The following is a 15,508-nucleotide window of genomic DNA, read 5'->3' as shown; positions in this document are numbered from 1 at the left end:
AGCTCAGATGGGTTTATCTCTGCACTGCCAGTTGGTCTTTTTCCATCATTCCAGCCACCTCCACAGAGCATTTGACACCATCCATGAGTCAGTACAGAGGTGGAGCACGGGCCACTTCTCTCATTCAGCAATACCTAGAGCCAGCTGGACAGCTTCCAGCTCTGCAACCTGGCTTGATCCACCTTGTCACTCAAAAGGTTCTGCAACTTTCTGCATGGGGCTCCATAGAGCTGCTTTCCATTCTCAATGTATCCCTACAACATGGCAGGAACTATCAGTGAAGAAAGTATATCGCTTTTCATTCCCAGGTAGCTGATTATACGTTGGGGCCTCCTTAGCATGTGTAACCTTCTTGTCCTCCTCATCTTTCAGATGATAATCCAAAATTTTCACCTTTGGGCCAGTTAGAGATGAATTCCGAGATCTCTGGGTGATTGGGGTTTCCTATTTGAGCTCGTTGTGTGATCAGAGTGATTCACTTACTCCCCACAGCATCAGTGTCATGATGTGCGGAGGGGACTTTCTCTTTGAGCATCCAGCCCAACACTGGAAGTCAGGCTGCCAGGAGGAGCTGTGCTTTTGTGTCAATAACTTCTGAAGCACCTTGAAACCGTTCATAACTTTCCACCATCTCTTTTTCAGCCGGGGCATAGCTGGCCTTGGACTCTTTTGTATCCACAACTCCGGAACCTCAGGGGTCAGCCTTGAGACTCCCTGGGTACTTTTCATCAGAGGCTCCAGGGAGGACCATTCTCTGTAGCTGCAGTGTAGGGCATGTTCTTCACATCTTGCCCTGTCCTGACTGGCCCAAGGGCTACTGCATGAACAATCTTCTGGTTAATTTTTTCAAAAGCTTGTTGTTGTTCAGGGCCCCAGCTGAAATCATCCTTGTTCTGTATCACATGATAGAGAGGGATTACAATAGGACCGACATGTAGTGTCAGATCATAGTCTGGACATTGTCCTACCATGTAGCTACACCAATTTCACAAGTGTAGTCTGTCTGCAAGAGTACAGATAAATACAGTCTTATTGAGCACATTTAAGTTCTAAATATCTTCTTAAGTGGATTATCCTGAACTTGCTTCAGTGTAAGCAGGCAGTGCTTACTACACAGGAGGCCTAGAAGTAAACAGAGCAACAGTCTCCTTAGAAGGAGAATTCATGTGGATAAAAAGAATGGAAGTACATGTAAAAGGATGAGAGTGTAAGTTTTCTCTTAGAACAGAATGCATCCAGAGGGCATACCCCAAATGGAAAAAAAGCGAGACAAGGTTGGCAAACATCATAAGGAAGTTCTCAATCCCAGATAAAAAAGATGAAAAGCATTGAAAGCTAAAAAGAAAAGAAACAAAAGAAAAAAAATACAAGGACAGAAAGAAAATCAGAATGAAAGAACCTAGCAAAACAACATTAGCAATGCTAATTGCAGACAGAAAAGTAGGGATCTTTCAAGGGTAAGAATTCTGTAAATGGGAACAGTCTGCTTTGAAAAATCACTTGTAAAATAAGTATTTGGTAAAGTGCAAGAGTCATCTATAGATGGTTAGCAGCATGGTAGAACACTATCTCCTCTTCGCTTGTGTAGGTAGTAGAAACCCATTCTTTTTCTCTGCTGGGTGTATTTTGGTTTTGTGCAGCTTCACTGGGTTACTTTGACATATATGGGTCAAAAGTTCAGTGTTCTTGTTAAATATGCTACTTGGTATGTAAAGGTTATGTTGCTTTTAATATATCATCCAGAAATTCATTTGATGCTGAGAAAAACACACCACTGCACACATTAAAGAAAAATAATCCACAACTTTGTGCACAATCTTCCTTTATTCTGTGAAGACTAGCCTAACTAATTAGTATTTTCATCTATGCCACTTGTTTTATTTGCAGTCTTAGCTGTGAATTTCTGGAGGTTCAAATGGCTGTTCTTAACAAAAAGCTATTCCTCTTAATTTTGTTCAACATTTCATTTCTTTAGAAGTTACTGTTGATTTGCAAACCTGGCATGTCCATATGTTTCTTTCAAATATCTAATCTGCACATTAAAATGGAAAGGTGTTAAATTTGGAGACCAAAGACATAGAACAAATCCACAGACAACAGAGGTCAAACAAACATTATCAGATTTTCATAACTGCAATTTATAGAAAAGGCTGGGGTTTTTTTTATAATTATATTTGAAAATCAGCGTGATTCAGCTCTACTGGATAATACCAGCTAGACAAAACAAACTTATTTTTATCTGACTATTCTCACCTGCAGTGTTATACCTCTTGACCTTGTTATTCTGCAAACTTGAAATAAACTGACCCTTCACAATCCTTGTTGGTCTTGTTTCGAGTCCATAAAGAAACCTCATATAAATATTACTTTAAGAATAGGTATATAATACACAATCTTTAAATATAACATTTAAATCTGTATCTCTTAATGTTAGTTAAATTATTTTGGTTTCACATTTGCCTCCTTTAAACAGGTGAAAGTGGTATGGTCTCAGTTGCCTGCTAGAAATCAACATTAATATAGATGGTAAGTAAATAAGCATCTCATCTTCCCCATGCCAGATGTTCACTAATTGTAGAACTGAATAATGGATAATGACACATCCTAATGTATTTATCAATCCACACATCTTTTTTACAATGCAAAAGAGGTCGTCTGAGACTTATGCAGGTTTTTTCAGCTCTTACTATGCACTAACAAGGAGCTGCCTGAAAAGGCTGCCGTGTGAAAGAGAGGCCGCATTATCTGGAAACAATAACAGAGTGCTATACCACATGAAATAGGAGCTCACTTTGACCATGGCAGGGATACAGTTGCTATAATCAGTATCACTTAGAATTAAAGTTACACTTACAAAAGGGTATGAGGTTAGTTTGATTTTACTGTGATCAAGCTAGCTTGTTTCCCATGGACTCCAAACCTTTCAAAGAAGAGGAGGGAAAAAACCAGTGAGATGATGACTATATTGTTAACACCAGAGCTAACAGCCTTATTGCCTTAAAAAAAACGCACTGCCATTTTAGTGATCTTTAAAGGGAACAATAACAGGATAATTATCTTCAGAACACATAGACCACTGTATTGTTCACTAGGACTTTGAGGTTAAAACCAAAGTTAAATACTAAAACCATTTTTTAAAAAATCCTTTCAGGAACTTCACAGAGAAAACTAGAATGATGCCTGTGAAAAATGGAATCCTAATTCTGAAAAAACTACAGGGCAGCATTACAATAAACAAAGCGGGGAGGGAGTTTAGTGTGAAAGCAGTTAACAGACAGAAAAGCAGTTAAGCTACCCAGCTTTGCCACGGCAAACTAGCTGCCCATCACTGTTTGATGACTTTGCACTGCTTCTTGTCCCTGACTTTCCACTGAAGTAATAAAAATGTTCCTGTTTTCAGCAGTAGAAAACCAGCTATTCAGCACATCCTAGAGTAAGCACTGTGCATATTTTTAAAAATTCCTAATCAGAAACTGTAGACTCTTAAAATTTCTGGTGGAAGGCTAAGAGAGACAAGAAAATTAAACATATTTTAGTGGAACTATTATATCAAGTGTTATTATACTACACCTGGCATCTGTTTGTCTCTTTTCTTTCTCTTTTCCTGTCTCCTTGCCAAGTGACTGTTAATAAATAGATTTAACCTTTACCATCTGCTGTTTTACTGTAGACCTATGTGCTGAAGCCTCCTGTTTACTATAGCATTACATTTAATCAATTTTCTTTTTTCTTTTTTTGTGTATTTAAAATATGCACACATCTAGGTTAATCAGACAACCACTGTTAAGAAGGAAAGAGATCCTCCTCAAGCATGTGTTATACTACATTCTCTTTCATTAACAAGACCCACTTGTTCTTGGAGTGCACTTGGAATGCATCTTAGTTGTGTTTGTTTAAAGAGGCTATTTATTCATGTACCATACTGGAAAGGGCAGGGAAATCCCCATATGGTATGTTGTATAGCTGATTAGGTAATTGAAGAATTGATCATTATGTGTTGACTCTTTGGTTCTTTTCCATGATTAGATTTCTTTCTTGCTTTGCAGCATTTTTCTTTGCAAGGGGCAAAGTACTGCTGTCACTGCAGTCCCAGACAAAATAATTCTGACTTTCACAAGAAGAGCAACTGGTAGCACTGAAGTTTCTTTTCCTGAGCAGAAAGTAGAGTGTAACTCTATCATCCTTCTGTCCTCATCACAGGAGCAGGAACCTGGCTGGAAGAAGTTTGTTAAAGGTTGTGTGCAAGCACTGAAAATGGATCCATCTTGCTGTCATATACACAGAGATGAGGCACAAATGAGTAAATATAAACTTTTTTATTTTCCGAAGATTTTTAGAGCTATACCTACCCGTGTCATGAAACACAGCTATGTTCCTGTCTGGTAAAAAAATGAAATATTTCAGATAAATTATTTGGGCAAGGTATTGCCATTATAGCATGAAAAACTTTTAACAGTGTGGTCAATGACTTCAAATCTGGGTGTCTGGAGAGTGCTCAAATAGTTGGGGTTTTTTCTCTTCCATAAGATACTAAGTAAAGATGGCCTGGGTTTAAGAAGTTCTAAATATGTGCAGGTATTGTAAGAGTGAACTGAAAGGGAGCTGTGAGTACTAAGTGCTATTAAACAGCAAAAATCAAAACATGAAGTTGCAAACACTCTTTTCCCCACCTTTTGAATAAAAATCCTTTGAAGAAGTGATGCTTCTTAATTCTTGTTCATTTCAGGGCTCAAAACTGACCATGAAGAGATTTGGCAAAGGATCTTTAAAGCAGGTGGCCAGAATGAGTAATACCCTTATGCAACAGCAGATTTTTCTGTGGTATTTCTGAGCTTATGGGAGAGGAGAGGTTAGCAAATCCAATGCTATTTAATTGTTAAATAATTACCTTCTTTATGTAAAATGTAGGCTTCTCTTAAAGATTTTATTGTCCCTCAGATGTTCTTCAAAATGACACTTCCAAAGATAATAATATCAATTTGACATGTGAGTTATACTTACATCACAAAAAATAAAAATGTAAATTGATACTTAAAGATACCTTAAAAATATATCTCATCATTAGATACTGATTTAAATCAAAAATTTCACATGTTATCTTCCCTTGTTTACAATTTTTTCAATATCACAGTGTCCTAGTATTTCAATTCAACTTCATCTATCGTTCCATTTCTTGTTATTTTATTTGATACTGCATCATAAACCACAGAGTCATAGAATTGTTGAAGTTGGAAGAGATCTCTAAGACCATTAAGTCCAACTGTCAACTCAGGAACACCACCATGTTCACTGCTAAACTATGTCCTCAAATGCAATACCCACACATCTTTTAAATACTTACAGTTATGGTAACTCAACACTTCCTTGGGCAGTCTGTTCCAATGCTTGACATTTTTCATGAAGAAATTTCTCCTAATATACAATCTAAACCTCCACTAGTGCAACTTGAGGTAATTTTCTCGTGTTCTATCACTTGTTACCTGGGAGAAGAAACCAACCCCCACCCGGCTACACCCTCCTTTCAGGTAGTTGTAGAGAGTTGAAACATTTAATTTACTTTCTTTCCAGATCACAGAATATTGAGTTGTAGTGATAAGGTCTCCCCTGAACCTCCCTTCTCCAGGCTGAACAACCACAGCTCCTTCAGCTGTTCCTCCTCAGACTTATGCTCCAGACTCTTCACCAGCCTTGTTGCCCTTCTCTGGACTCACTCCAGCTTCTCAATGACCTTCCTGAAGTGATGGGCCCAGAACTGAACACAGCATTTGAGGTGCAGCCTCACCAGTGCCAACTACAGGGGGACAATCCCTGCCCTGGTCCTGCTGGCCACACTATTGCTGATACAGGCCAGGATGCCATTGGCCTTCTTGGCCACCTGGGCACACTGCTGAATCATGCTTTCCTTTTGTGCTGGGGCCCTATGTCCCCAGCCTGTAGCACTTCCTGGGGTTGTTGTGACCCAAGGGCAGCGCCAGGCACTGCACCTTGTTGAAACTTGTACAACTGACCACAGCCCATTGATCCAGCCTGTCCAGGTCCCTCTGCAGAGCCTTCCTGCCCTCCAGGAGATCAACACTCCCACCCAGCTTGGTGTCACTTGTAAACTTCCTGAAGTTTAATCCTCTCACCCATGTTGCTGATAAAGATCAAGGCCCCAAGACTGAGCCTTGGGGAAAACCAGGACTCAGGAAGGAAACTTTTTATTTATTTATTTATTGCTTGATTAGTGTATTTTACTAGTAAATGGTGACTTTATCAGGTTCCAAATACTGCACAAACTTAAAAGGTGAAATCTTCCAGTCTTTAAATTTTAAAAGTGTAAAAATTTTAAGCTAAGAACTATCAAGATCGCCTCATGTAAAAAAAACCCCTCAAATGAAGACTTCTTCTCTGCTATTTTAAATAGTGATATGGATAATAATTTTGCTGGTTTTCAAAGGCTGTGACCATTTTCTCTTTTTTCCTTTATTTAAAATAAAAAAATCCCTAATGTCTATAATTAAGGCTAACAATGTGCAAGGTGTAACTACAACAGCTATATTGGCTGATGTCCAAGGATTACCTCAAGAACATGCAGGAATTAAAGCACAGATGGCAGGATACCTACAAATATGAACAAAGAACTCATAACTAATCGTGGGCATAAGGGAAGAATTCAAGAGAACAAGGAAAGAGATACTGCCCAAATGTGCACAAATGGAATTAGGAAAGCCAAAACCCACCTGTTCCTTGGCTTTGGTCTTTACTGGTAGGGCCCATATTCAGGAACACCAGGCCCTGAGACCTGTGTGAAAATCTGAAGCAAGGAAGACTTCCTCTTGGTGCAGAGGACCATTTTAGGGAGTGTTTGAGCAAAGTAGACACATGCAGATCCATGAGGCCGGATGGGTTGTACCCATAAGTGTGATGAGAGCTGGCAGATGTTGTTATGAGACCACTTTTAATTCCCTTTGAAAGGGTGTGGCAAGTGGGAGAGGTTACTGGGTTCTGGAAAGGAGAAACTGTCATTCCTGTCTTCGGAAAGGGCAAGATGGAGGACCCGTGGCAGTAGAGGACTCTCAGCCTCACCTCAGTCCCTGGAAACCTGATGGAGGACACAATCCTGGAAATAATTTCCATATCTATTAAAGACAAGACGGTGACTTGAAGTAGTTAACATGGACCTGTGAAGGGGAATCATGTGTGATCAGCCTGATAGCCTTCTAAACCAAAATGCCTAGCTCAATGGGCAAGGGAGGAGTAAAGAACCTTGAGGAGTAGTCTTCTCAGTGATGCCCAATAAAAGGACAATGGTTATATATTTAAATATAGAAAGTTCCTTTTAAACAAAAGAAAATGCTGCCTTTTTTTTCTTTTTTTTTTTTTTTTTACAGTAAGGGTGGTCAACACTGGAAGAGGTTTCGAGAAAGGTTGTAGTATTTGCATCCCTGGCCTCATTCAAATCTCAACTGGACAGAAGTGTTGGGCAATCTGCTCTAGCAGTCCGGCTCCCCTCTTTCAGCAGGGGGTTGGACTGCCCAGTCTGCAGAGCTGCCTGACAGCCCCCCAGCTATGCTGTGATACTGTCATCATTAAAGCTATATATCCCCTGCAACATAAGCTGCATTAGGACCAATGCAAGCAGACACAACAGCAAGGTGTGGTATTAGTGGTACCTTGTGGTATGGAACGGAAACACCTGTTTGCAGACCAGATCCTCTATTGATGGCAATTTGTTGCCTCCCTGGGACCCAAATTAGGGATGTCACTACAAGGCTGAAGAACCTAGTGTGACTTTCAGGGAGGGATCTGGAATAGATTGGAGCACTGGGTAATTATCAGTGGCATGAAGGTTAACAGGAACAATTACAGATTCTGCCCCTGGGACGCAGGAAAGCTGGGCACAAGGATAAGCTGGGAGAGGAGTGTGTGGAGAGCAGCCCTGCAGCAAGGGATCTGGGGGTGCTGGTGGGCAGCAGCTCAGTGTGAGTCAGCAGTGTGTGCCCGGGCAGCCAGGAGGGCAAACCCCATCCCGGCTGCATCAGACACGGCAGCACCAGCCAGCCAAAAAAAGGGCTGGAAGGCATGTCCTGTGAGGAGCTACTGAGGCCTCTGGGTTTGGAGAGAGGGAGGCTGACGGGTGGCCTCATTGGTTGTTACAGCTTCCTAATGAGGGGATGTGGAGAGGGAGATGCTAACCTCTTCTGCTTGGGATCTGGTGACAAGATGCATGGGAAGCTGTGTCAGGTTAGGTTCAGTCTGGACATTAGAAAGCATTTATTTACCAGGAAGGTAGTCAAACATTGAAACAGGCTTATAAAGAGGTGGTTGATGGCCCAAAACTCTCAGTGTTTAGGACGCATTTAGACAATGTCCTTAACAATGTGTTTTAACTCTTGGTCAGCCCTGAAGTGGTCAGGCAGTGGGACTAGATGATAGCTGTAGGTCTCTTCCAACATAAGTATTCTATTCTATTTTATTGGCAGATTTTCATTCCTGTAAAATTAGCAAACCATATACTCTAAGATAGCTAGTGATCTGTGCCTTCAAATTTCAAACTAAAGCAGATTTCCCAGCTGGAGCACCAATCTTGGAAGTTGTGTCTGCAAGACTGGTGTGTTCTTAGTGTACTCATTTCTTGTGACCCCAAGGACCTGATAAAAAGATACTTACCTTACCAGAAAACTAACTTTCTTGGAAGACGGAGTCCAACGCACACATATTTAGCTTTGTTTTGACTGCTTTCTCCCATCTTATAATGCCCAAATTGTGCCTGCTGAAGAACAATCAAAAATAACAATAGTTGTAAACTCCGCTTTCTGGCTTCTATCTTCAAAATAGCCCCTCATCAGATGTTATGCAAGGACAGCTTTTCTCACCAGTTTTGGGGTTGGAATTTCATCATTTTTTGCATATGTAAATGCTAAGCTTCTAAAGAAATGCATTGTTAATGCTGCCACTCAAGGATTTCAGAGCTCAGAAAAGTCAGTACTTAACAATCTGAAGTGCTTGAACTAGAAATGACTGCTTTCCACCTTACCCTGGCATTGTCCAAATACAAAAAAGACTTTTATGAAAGCAAGGAAAGCAAGAGAGCCCATAAAAATGTAGAAGACAAAATTCAATTTGAGTCCCCTTTTCTAAGATTGTGCTCTTTTCAATATTAGCAATATTCAGCATTTAAACATGCTACTAAACATGAAGATCTATTTCTACATGCATTTGAACGCATACAGATTTACTGAGCCAAAGACTGCTCCCAAAATATGACTGGCCTCAAAAAAAATCAGATACTCCTATTTGAACAATTTCTATCCCCTTTTGCAAGCATCCAGCTCAGTGAGGACATAGCACATCTGGGAACTTTGATAACAAGGTGATTTGTTACACTCACAAATGTTTATGCGCAAAAGAAGTGGATAGATCAAACACTTTGTGATGGGATGCAGATCTGTTCCTCTCCATGTGTGTGCTGAATCTGGTTCAGGCTGTCTGGAGCTGAGCTGTGGGTGGCTGTGTGATGGGAAAAACTGAGCCAGTTTGATTTGAAGTTCTAATGACAAATACACCTTTTAGAAGTAGCAAGACAACTTCTCTAGAGCTATTGGCTAGCTATGCTAGGAGTTGCTCTGCACAGGGGTGGAAGGTGGAGTGAGGTGAGAGAGAGCCAGAGAAGGGATATTTCTGAATCTCAGTGAGAAAAGCCCAACAACAGGTGGCTTAATAAGGCATCTGCTTTAATAAGACAGAATAAGAAGAGGATTATAGGTAGTGAGAAGCATCTTACAACCCCTCAGATGCTGGGCACCCCACGTTTGTGCAGCATCAGACAGGGCCCTGTGGGTTTTACCTTGGCTACAGCAGATCTTGTCCATGGGGAGAAACTCTCCTTTTCTGTCACTCACGGTCATGTATAACTTCCTTACAAGTAAACAATTCTGGGAATAATGATAAAATTATTTAGCTGCATTATGGATTCTGTCTATCCTGCTGCTATCAAGCTTTCCCTGGTGGGTAAGTGATTATTTATATGACAGAAAAATTCTTATTTTTTTATTCCAAAGCTATACCACAGCACCGTTAGACACTCTTAAACACACTGTCATGTCCCAAGGCAGAAAAAAGGGTGTTGTTGTTGTTGAAGATGTAGTTGCTAAACATTGTCAGCAATAAATATGTGTCTTTTCTAATTCAGGTAAACTCTAACTAATTTCTAATAATGATTCATGCTGAAAGACCACTGTATTGACTTTCAAATTTTCATCTCTCTTACAGGTAATACGTTTGTAATATATTTGGGGTAATATAGCTAAAACAAATGAAAATCAAGCTGGCTGGGAATCTTGTGCTTTAATTTGTAAGAGAAAAACAGAGTTCTTATTACATTCCAGGAACAATTTACATACTAAGTAAAAGACAATAATAACTTTTAATTCTGACAGACACACTAGTGGTAATAACATCAGAGTTTTGTAACTGAATTGCAAATCCCGCAACTAAAGGCCTTACTTAAGGAGAGAAGTTCTATTAGTCATCTTCCAAATCAATCTTTTATATAAAAAAATAGCTGGGAATAGTAAATGTTGAAATTATCTGCTGAAATATAGTGCTGCAACTTTGGGTTTCTGAAGGTTCTGAGTTTTTTTCTTTTTTTTTTCAGGGCATGGACTGTAATTCTGACAGGCCCAACAATCCCTGTACAAAGGGTGATTTGCAGGGACATCAAAGGCATGTCCTGCAAGTGAAGGTAGAGATGGAGAAGACTGGCTGCTCTCTATAGACAAAGAGCATCAAGGGTCCTTGTGAAGAATAAGGAGGAGAGGAAGAATGTAAATTACACAGAGCTGGTCTAGTGAGGTACTGCATGGCCTCATTTTTCAGCAGCTTTGCAGGAGCCACTTTAAGCTGGGATTAGGCTACCCACTGCTGGGCACAGCAAATTTACTAGGTCACTCATGCCACAGAGGAGTGGTTAGGATAGTTTGCTAGAATAATACTAGATTTCCTGTCAGATTTTTGGCAAGAAATATGTGGTCTGTGGCAGAACTGACACATCAGAATTTTTCTTACACCCCTTAATTCTTAGTAGTCACATTCTGTGAAGAATCTGTTTCTTTATGGCGTAAGTAAAATTGTAAGGATTGTAATAGCTAAAGGAAATGTAATGAGAATCCCTTTTTTATCCCTTCATACACTCCTTCTGTGAGCATGCTCCTCTCCCTGGGGCAAAGCGTGGGCTCTCACCCTTGAAAAGTCTCCCAGTCTCCACTTAATTGTTGTGATTGTGCTGGTCTTCTTCCTCAGTCCTACCCTCAGTTTCCTCTTCTCCCAAGACAGGTTACAACTCGGAGACGAGCTCTTGCTCTTTGGTATCTACCATTGCTCCTGCTCTCCTCTCACGAAGGGCTCCTGATGTTGACCCCACTTGCCACAGACTTGTGTGATGTCTGCCCTTCTTTGTCTCACCCCTGAAGAAATGCCCCAGCAGGGTTAGAGGTCAGTCACTGAGGACAGCTAATGCAGCTTTCTCTCCATGTGAAGCCTTCTGTGCTGGCTCTTAAGTCACTCTGGATCATTTTCATAACAGAATCACATGGCATCTCCTCATGTCTATTATCTTAAAAGGCTAGGTCCCAGGCATCTTTAAAGCCACTATCAGTTATTCCCATGCTTAACTAAAAGAGCCACAGGGTCTTCTTGATTACCAGCAAAAGCCTTACCAGGCTCTTTGGAGAAGAAAGGATCTGAGCTGTCAAATGTTGAGCTACACTATATAAAATCCTTTGTAAAAATTGGCTTTGAGGTCACAGACAGAAGGAGAAAACATGGAGAAATGTATACCCTAGAAAGTCTTTCAAGAGCCAGCTGGCAACATTTGTTGAGTTGTGATTTGATGCACTTGGTTGCCATTATATTATTACCACTTGTCTTTGCACCAGCGAAATAAGGTATGCTGCATTCAAAACGGCTTTGCTAGAATAAATGTCCCTCATTTTTCCCATGTTACAGTCCTTCTACAGATTGTACAGAGGAAGTATATGGTTGCCATAACATAAGAGTAGCTAAAAATACTGAGAGTTAGTAAACTTACATAGTTTGAGTTCTTTGAAAATGCTCTTTGCTAGAATTTTCAGAATTTTCCTAAATCTTGTGATCTATACAACAAGAATCCCACCTAAAAGATAGCCAAAAGTGATTCAGAAAAATACCTCAGCAAGATGCAGACTCCCTATCCCAAAATTATTTTTTAATTAATTAGCTGCTGGAACACTAAAAGGCTCTTTCAAAATCTGTTATAGCTCCTGTCCAAACTCAGTATGATTTGAGAAATCATGAAGGTCTGCTTTAATTTTACCAGAAGAGTAATTTAGTAAGCCTTAAATTATTTCAGTGAGCCATGAGGAACCGCCTTCTGCTAAAAATTTTAAATATTTTAAAAGAAAATCTTTTTCTTCTCTTCCTTTTTCACAGATTACATAAATTCCAGGATTGGACTTGAATGTGTTAAAGCTAAACAGCCTGTTAGGTAGTTTGTCATTGCCGTTTACTTATTTAACTTCTATGTCTATGAGAAATATGAAGCAAATCCAGACTTCATAATATGGAAAAAGGAACATTGTGCCTCCTGGCAGCAGTGCATGCAAATGATACAATCCTGCTGCCAATGTACAACGATCATCTGCAGGTAATTTTTGTCTTCCTTTATAAATAAAGAGAGATTAAGAGTTTATGAATGATTGCACCTTCAGATCACATACACCTTCTGTGATTAGAATGTGCAATAAAAATTTTAAATTAATTCACGCTTGGGTGAACATACTGTATATAGGTAACTGCTAAGGTATTTACTTAAAAATCATTGATTGCCTTAAACACATTTCTACTTTTAATAGTAGACTGACTGTCAGGCCAATCAATACTAATAAATAATCAGTACTTTGAAAGTGTGAGAACTCTCTTGGCTTTTGCTAGTGTATGCCATGCTCAGCCTGGCTTGAAACACCAAATATGTACACAAATACAGACAAACTGATGCTGATACACCACGTTCCTAGGCACCACTCCTTCAGGTCAGAGGGAGTTTCCAAAGCATTGTTTCTTCTTCTTCAAACGCTGACATCATTATACTCTAATGCCAACTGCTCAAACAACTAACAGACCTTCTACCCACACTCTAGCTCTTATATTTTAAGCTTTTCAGTCGTCATGACAGAACCCTCAGTTCAAATCTATTAATTTCCTTTATGAGCAGACCCAGCACCTTCAACCTGGAAAGCATGATCATCAGGTTACAAAAGTCCTCCCACCAGTAGCTTGGTTTAATTTCATTAAGCCTGGATCTCATGTTTCTGGTCTTGATTTCCTCAGACTTGCATCTGGTTGGATGGACACATAAAGAGGTTAATAAACATTATTCAGCTACTAGCTTTGCACTAAGCTGAAGTTGCAAAACACAATTTTTTAATAAGCATAGTGCTCAGAAAAGTAACATGAGGTTTTTGATTGTACTCTAGATGGAAACTTATCCATTACTGAAGATACTGGCTAAAGCAAGGCAAGATGACCAATTGTAAAACAGCATGTTAAAGCTCCTGAGATACATTAAAGTGCACTTCAGGAAATCATAGAGAGCTTGTAATTACAGAGATGTGAGGGTTTTTTTCTTCTCTGCCTTGTTTATCTAGAAAACAAATTGATATAAATTTTATTTGAGAGGTTGTCATAGGTTAGCAAGCGTAGTCCCGGAAGGGATGTCCTTGCCAAGGGGTGCTTACAGCTTCCTCTGGGACCTGATAGAGCCTATCAGCTGGCCAGTTTGAATATGGACAATTCTTTAAGCCATTTAAAGTTGTGACCGCCTCTGTGATCCACACTTAAGAATAGACAAACTCCCCCCCAAGCTCTCGCTCATTTCCCGTGCTGGGACAGGTGGCTGCGGGCCCCGTGTGGGGGCCAGCGGGCCCGGCCAGGCCGGGCCACGGCCATCCTGAAGCCATGGACCTGTTCCAGTCGTGGAACCCCCCCCACTGCCTTGCCGTGGGCAGCTGGAGCGGCTTGGCTCTCCCCCTTCGGCTCTCCCCCTTCTCCACTTCGATAAGCAACATTCCAGCTGCAAGGCCGAGGTGAGATTAACCCTTTTATTGCTGTGAAGAGCTGAAAACCTGAGGGAAGAGAAAGAGGAGATGCTTAAAGCTGAAATTCTGTTGTGAAGCTATGATATATCAGAGTATCCTGTTGTAATTCCATGAAGATATGGGGGGTGGAGTATTCAACTTGTGAGCAAAAGCACCTGAGCTGAGATAGGCAGATGCTGACGCAGCTGTAATTTCATGAGAAGTTTGAACAGGGAGAGATGGAAGCAATGAGGACTTTTGCTCCAAATGGGAAAGGAGAAACCTCAGTTCCTAGAGATGCTCCCAGAGATAGTCCTAAAGATGAAGATGATGAAGACCCTTTGCTCCCAGGGAAGGAGAAGGGCCTCTGTTTTTGTTTCTGAACGGCTCAACCTTAAAATTGTACCCCCAAAAAACTTCAAGAGTGGACCCTCGAAAGCAGTTGCAGGAAAAGCTGCAAGTCGGGGGAAGGGACTCCCATGCAGGCAGAGAGACTCCTCTTCCTAAATGGACTGAACAATATTTGGAAGTGGGCGGCTGTCTCGTTGTGATACTGTTTTCATAGCACGAGCAAGAAGAGACTTTCTAAATGGACTAAACAAGGTTATTATGGAAGTGGTAAACAGACTGAACATCTGAAGGGTTGTCTTTTTACATTGTCAGTGGAAGAAGGGAGGAAGGTGGGAGGAGGAGGAGAATTCTGAAGGTGGTATAATTTTTTTTTCCCTCTTTTAGGTCTGTTAATAAACTTCTTGATATTCTTTCAAGTTTGGTGCCTGCTTTGCGTTCCTCCTAATTCTTATCTCACAGAAGATAAACAGTAATGAGTATTTTGGGCCAAACCACTACAGAGGTTTACCTTATTTCACCCAGTCCAGCTTTTTTTTTTTTTTTTTTTTTTTTTTTAACAGCGAAATGTAGAGACAGGTTAGTTTCCTCTGGTAGAGTTTAACAAGTTCTGAGGCATGGGTCAGCTTGGAAGCTGAAGCATCTAGTGGTCAAAAGAAAGGCACAAGCCCAAACAGCTACCATGTGGCAAGCTCACTGCAGTGTTTGGGGCTGAGCTTCAAAATGTTCGTCTTTTGGCAAACGAGCATTTGATGGTGTGCTACTGACACAATCCTTTCAAACAAAAGGTTATTTGAATAAATTATACAACCTTTGCCTTGAAACTTGGGAGCTGAAGATGCAAAACAAACTCTTAAATAAAAATTTCTTTTATTTCATGGCAAGTATTTGTTAATACAGCAAAATTTATGATGTACCTTTGCCTTGCCCATTTGCATTCTATTTCCATCAATGCCTGCCACCTGTATAGATTGCACAATTAATAGTTTAGAATCCCCAAGTATTCAATATTAATTAGGCACTTAAATTATTGTTCTAAAACAGCTTTTGTGATATGGAGGACATGT

The 15,508-nt window shown here is 40.3% G+C and overlaps 1 long non-coding RNA gene across 1 annotated transcript; it reads left to right on the top strand.

Moving 5' to 3' along the window:
* Nucleotides 1-552: 552 nt before the first annotated feature.
* LOC121667231 lies at nt 553-13,745 on the top strand. Its single transcript, XR_006016970.1, has 3 exons — nt 553-2,526; nt 4,201-4,300; nt 10,640-13,745. It is a non-coding gene; the product is annotated as an uncharacterized LOC121667231 (long non-coding RNA).
* Nucleotides 13,746-15,508: the final 1,763 nt, after the last annotated feature.

The sequence above is a fragment of the Corvus kubaryi genome, unplaced genomic scaffold (genome assembly GCF_017639235.1).
Source record: "Corvus kubaryi isolate FWS band 111438036 unplaced genomic scaffold, C.kubaryi_AGA036_p1.0 37357, whole genome shotgun sequence".
Classification (NCBI taxonomy): Eukaryota; Metazoa; Chordata; class Aves; order Passeriformes; family Corvidae; genus Corvus; species Corvus kubaryi.
The sequence above is the reverse complement of the archived record's forward strand: the minus strand, read 5'-3'. Positions and strand labels throughout refer to the sequence as shown.